This window comes from Pteropus vampyrus, unplaced genomic scaffold (assembly GCF_000151845.1).
Source record: "Pteropus vampyrus isolate Shadow unplaced genomic scaffold, Pvam_2.0 Scaffold390, whole genome shotgun sequence".
Lineage (NCBI taxonomy): Eukaryota > Metazoa > Chordata > Mammalia > Chiroptera > Pteropodidae > Pteropus > Pteropus vampyrus.
In genome coordinates, this window is record NW_011889171.1 from 999,084 (window position 1) to 1,005,083 (window position 6,000).

At 34.9% G+C, this 6,000-nt stretch overlaps 1 protein-coding gene across 2 annotated transcripts in view; it reads right to left on the minus strand.

The window, feature by feature from the left end:
- The window catches only part of KLHL13 (kelch like family member 13), a 234,813-nt gene that overhangs the window by 105,856 nt on the left and 122,957 nt on the right, over positions 1–6,000 (minus strand). The window lies entirely within an intron of this gene.

Genomic DNA, 6,000 nt, shown 5'->3' on the forward strand with positions numbered 1-6,000 from the left:
CACCCCCCTCACGACTCCCCCCACCTCCAAACAGCTCACAAATTGCCTAGAGGAGAGACGAATGCTGCTGGCCAAGCAGGTGTCCAGCAGGGCCCATTCCAAGGCACGGCAGCATGTCCAGTAACCTCTAGGGGTTATTGACTGACAAAGAGGTTCAAAAATTAAAGCTGCTGTCAGAGGAAGCTTGAGGTATTTCATGAAATGAATGGAAAATATAGGGTTCATCTATATAGTTTTAAAATACCGCTAGAAAACAGCATCCTAAGTGCCCTGAAAGTGACTAAATGTTTTAAGTATCTGCTTAAAGCACCAAGCTCACACATTTTCTACACAATTTTAAGATGGAAAAATAGGACAAACTGGTGTGTTATGCTGAACTCTTTGCAGGCTGAACAATTTTACTTCTGATGCAGGCAAGTCACCATCACTAAATATCTACCTTCATAGCACCCTTCCAGTTTCACCTAAAAATAGAATTATCTGTCATTATCAATGCAAGCTTAGTAAAGGCAGACCACCATTGACATGAAAGCCACTACCTTTTTTAAAAAATCACTGCAGTGACAAAAGAGCTCATATTCACTTTCATGTTTGTATCCAAACAATAAACTTGTGCTTCCAACTTAAGTAGTTGGCTTTTAGTCTTTTCAAATTATTACTAGTTTCTAAAAGATTGAGATTTAGTCCCCTAAGAAGCTTTCTCATTTGTATTCAAAACTCACAGATCAATGTTGCTATAGAATCGTAATACTTTAAAAATTCCAAAATATATAATTTACCAGAGAGATACAGACTGAAATCAGCTAAGGTAAATCACAAGTACCTGAGTTTAAGATATACATCAATATTATGCACATTCATACATATATAGAGAGAGTGAAAGCTTATTTTGAAACATTGACCAGTAATGCATAAACTTTATTAAATATTAAACAGATGTTAGCCATCAGTACCTCATAAATAATTTTTATTCAATCTATCATATACAAATAACCCTCCCCAAAAAACCACTCAAACATCTTAGAGGGTTAAATTATATTTCCAACATTTTTTAGTCTCATAGACATCTTCAAAGGAATCATAGAAAGGAGTATTTATCCATACTTTAGTGGCCAAAATATATTAAGAGGTTAAAAAAGTCACCACTAATACAAACAAACCACACTCAATATTTTATATTAGAAATTTTTGTGTAATAATTTTTAGTAGTTATAGAGCAAAAGGGTCCCGGGTACAATCAGCAGTAGCAACTTATTGGAAACCCCAAAAAGGAAACACACACACACACACGCACACACAGAGTCGCACACGTATTAATCAAGCAAGATTGGAATGTCCCATTTCAAAAACTTGAAGCATTCTCAAACATTTAAAAATATAAAACATAAAACAGCTACGAATTAGCTATTTGTAGCAAGCAAGCAATGTTTTAGAAAGAAAATTGACCCACATTCCAGCTTATGAAAATATTACAAAGCAATAATTGTAAATATAACTTCTTCTGAGAACAAAACACTAATACCTATGCAAAAACATGACAGTGAAGTGTTTTGAGCAGTTTATCTACAAAAACTACTCAACATTTATGAGTGAGAAATAGGGAGAATCCAGAGTTTTCCAAATTTCCAAGAGGGTAACCCTCAAAAACAGGTGAAGATCACCTTATTGTAAGGGTTCTCAAGTTATTACTCTTCTGTGAACAATCAACTGAATCAAGAAACCAATATATTCTTGTCTAATCTCATTAGGCTCCAAAGAAATCAACCAATATTTAATCAAAACATCTATGCCAATTTTCAGTCTAGATTTCTCTTAATGTGTTTTTTTAGACTTAATATTTTGAATGTGTTTTTGTAACACTCAACAATGCATTCAAAGCATTCAAAGTGAAAAGAAAATAAGACTGCTTTCCTCCACCCCACCTTCAGCACTCTTAAAGAACTCCAAACGCTAAAAGCATTATTTCTGATGATGAGCATCTATTTATATTTAGTTCTTTTGCTTTAATAAATAGCTAGGAACCATCTGTAATGATCTCTTATGAACAAACAACTAATATTTCAAAGGCTTTAAAAATTAGAAATATAGTCTATGAAATATACTTTGCACTATTAATTTGCTTAACAACACCATTCCTCACACATTGTTTAGAAATAAACTTTAGCCAGGTAAAATCACCCAAATTACAAATTAGCAGAGTCCAAATCAATCAGATTTTACTAACCTGACAGCAACTGCAGTAGCAACTGTGGAGTGTAATTACCATTGTATTCCGGAACTAAAATTGTGTTCACCTCAGAGTGAAAGGAAGAAAATGATTTAACATGTATTTTAAATATAATTTTATGCAGGCTCAGTATCCCTCTACTTTAATATTTTGACTGAGAAATGTCAAAAACCTTCGTTCACATAGGAAACACTGATTTCATTTACAGAACACTTGGTTTCTATTATGGACAACTGCATAAAACAAGATAGAAAGACAACACAAAAGCTCTTCAAAGCATTTTATGAACGTTAACTAATCACTTAAAAATACCTGTAAAATGCATATTTCAGAGATGTAATAAGCAAAGGACAATGCTGGGACATAGCCAAGGCCACAAAAAGAGACATTCTTGGCCAAATCTTACAACACAGAATTCCCTGGCTCCCAATGTAGAAACAGAAGATTTTTTTTATAACTTTTAGAATTCTTACAAGTCATCTTGCTCAATACTCTCTTGGTATAGATGAAAAAACTAAAGCCCAGAGAAATTAACTTGCCTGGTATCACACTGCTAGCTAACACCAGAACTGGAACTAAAAACCACGTTTGCATGTCCTAGTCCAGGACTCTCACTCTTGATGAGACCATTTCAATGAGACTATTCCATAAGACGTGTGTTTATATATGGAGTGAACCACATTCTATAAATGTCTCCATGTATTCTAAAGAAACAAGAACTACAAAGAGTTATTTACTCCTCCAACTATATGTACACTCAAAGATGGAAGAATGAGAGAAATACCAAAAATACAAAAGTGTGTAGAAAGACCATTTCCAAAATCTTAATTCCAGAAGTATTTAAGAATGATCAGTGAGAAAAAAGTAACTAAAAATAAAACCAGTCATAGCATAGGAGAAAAGTGAAATATACAGCTAGTAGTCTAATTTTTTCTCAATATAAATGTTTCTAAATAACTTACTGATTGACTGCTACAGTTTATCTCCAGTACCTCGTCCTCACTAAAGGAACTAACTAATATATCACATATCTGACCTATCTCTATATATTTTCCTGATAGTCCCTAAGAACTGACCTCCCTTTTTCTTGCAAGTTTTGGTTAATCCTGTGATGGGTACAACTAAAGACTAATAGCACTAACCACAGCTTGTGTGAGCAGATACTGTATAATGTTCTCTTTAGTCCTTATAATGTCTCTTCAGATTAAGCTGGGATATCCATGTTATTAGCATTGCTCAGACAATACTGTAGGTCATGCCAAATTGTGTGCTCTGTTTATGTTCTACTAATCAGTAAAAATATTTAGATAGCAACCAAGTAGGAATATTAAACCCTTTAAAGAACACAAAAAAATTAACTTCTGAACAATAGAGCAAAACTCTTAATACATTCAGGGCTCCTTATTACAAGAAATGAAACTATTCACATGAATTGCTATATATACGTGTGCATGTGCGTGTGTGTGTGTGTGTGTGTGTGTGTGTGTGTGTGTGTGAATTTCTTTTATTTGTTTCAGGAAATTGAATATCAAATACATTAAAATTTTTTACTAGATACTAAAACCAAAATGGAAAATTCCAGATGTTTCTGAAAACTATGTTGGAAAGTTATCATTTCATCTTTATAAGTTCCTTCTCACATGTCAGTTTCCTTAACAGAACTGTGTGAATCCTTATAGTTCCACAAAGGTTTACGTAGACTATTGTATCTATGACCGTGCCTTGGATTAATACTGTTCCTATCTCCTTCACAACATAACAAGTAGAAAAACACAATTGTTGTGCAGGTACATATTCGTGTACATGCATGTGTATATACATGGAGAATTCTTCATGCCATAATGGCATAAATAATGTAAAAGGAAGTACTCTCTCAACTTTAACATTTCCAAAGGAGGGTAACAAGTTGTTGGGGGTGGGGGTGGGGGCGGCAAGGATTATAGAACAACAATCAAAGGAGTTGGTAAGTTGATAAAACAGGAAACAACAGGTAATGGGACCAAAGGAGAAAAAAAGGTAATGATTGGAAGGAGAATGAAAATCCAGAATGGTAGTAGTTCCTGATAGTTATGTAGCACTTTTTATAATTTGGGGTCAAATGAATGAGGTTATGGGGCTAGGATAGAAGTTGGGATGGGAGGACAAAAATACAGAGGGACTGAGCAAATAACAAGAAATATTCAGTTGCTGGGGACTTGATGACCCACAGATTTTGATTGCCCTTACTCCCTCACTACAGATGAAAAAAGAATTAGCGATGAATGGGAAATACAGAAATTTTTGCCCTTTCTTTTTCTTTTTGTTTTCTGTAGTATCTATGTTCTTTATGGCTTTTTGCTTTTGGATAGCCTTGAATGCTTCATTCATATATTATTCCCAAATCCATATACCCAAGTAAGTCTTTATACATCTTTGACATGCATAAATGAAATTAATTCTTAAGTATTCCTATCTATTAAAAAAAAATGCCTTAAACTCCAAACCAAAATGTTTATGTTAGGAGTAGTAGTGGTAGAAACCAATGATTTTTACATATAAACCATTTACATACCTGAATTTGCATAATCGTTTTTAAATTGTTTGGAAAATGCAATTTAGAGAGAGTTTATCATGATCAAATAAGGATACTGTATCCCGTGCTCTAATAAGGGGCCATGCTATTACTACACCCTGTGCTCCAGCCATGCCACTTCATCTACCTGAGATGCTCTCCCCAAATTCCTGCTTCTCTATCAAGAAAGAATCCCTGAATCTTGTATCTTCCTAATGGAGCACTATTCCTGGAACACTGGAAAGCAATTAATAAATATTTGGGGAGTAAATAATAAAAGAAGTTTATAAGCAGAAGAGTGATTAAAAAAGAATTGTGTATTGAAGACAGGATATATCCTGAAAGGTTTTGTAAATGTTGTTATTGATTTTGCTATTTGTTGTTATTGATTTTGCTAAAAGCAGAGTTCAGGTAAAAGGAATATTCATCTGTTCATTTGATAATTTTGGGCTATAAATTCTTAAAATGAAAAAAATATATACACATTATCTTATTAAAAAATAAGTATGTGTTGGTGAAAATAACCTAGAATGCATGCTTTTATAAATGACATAAATGCACCACTAGAGTGATAATGGACTGCATTAATAAAAATCTCTGTTATCACCTGAAATAATGATAATTTATCCGTTTAGTCATCTCTCAGCAACTTCTTAAGTATCTCCTTAAATTACCTTAGGTAAATAAAATAGCCAAACCATTGTTAGAGTTTTTGAAGTGTTTGTACATTAAACTTGCAAACTTAACAAAATAATAAGCCGAATTAGGAGGAAACATGGCGGAGTGAGAGATGTCTTCAGATCTCTCCCCCCGAAACAACAATAAGCTGAACATCTAAAACTCAACAAAAAACACCCAAACTACACACCAGCACGTCTGAGTGTGGGATCTGCGCATAAGAGCTACCATAGGTCAGAATTCCGTATGTCAGGCAGTGGACTGGGAGAAATAAAGAAGCTGCCTCTAGCAGCTGCCAGAGCTCCTTGCAGGAGGAGAGGGAGGGGTAAAGATACAGCGACTTCCCTGATTGGCCGGCCTAAAAGTGCCGGAACTTCTAGCAGCAGGTAGTAGGGCCCAGTCATCAGGGCAGAAAGTAGAGAAGTGGGACGGGAGAGCAGAGAAACAACAGTTGATTTTTACTGGCCCCAGCTGCCAACTGAGGCTGAGCTGCAGCCCCTAACTCCCAGCCCAGAGGGCCACTCCTCCCATAACCTCTGAGACC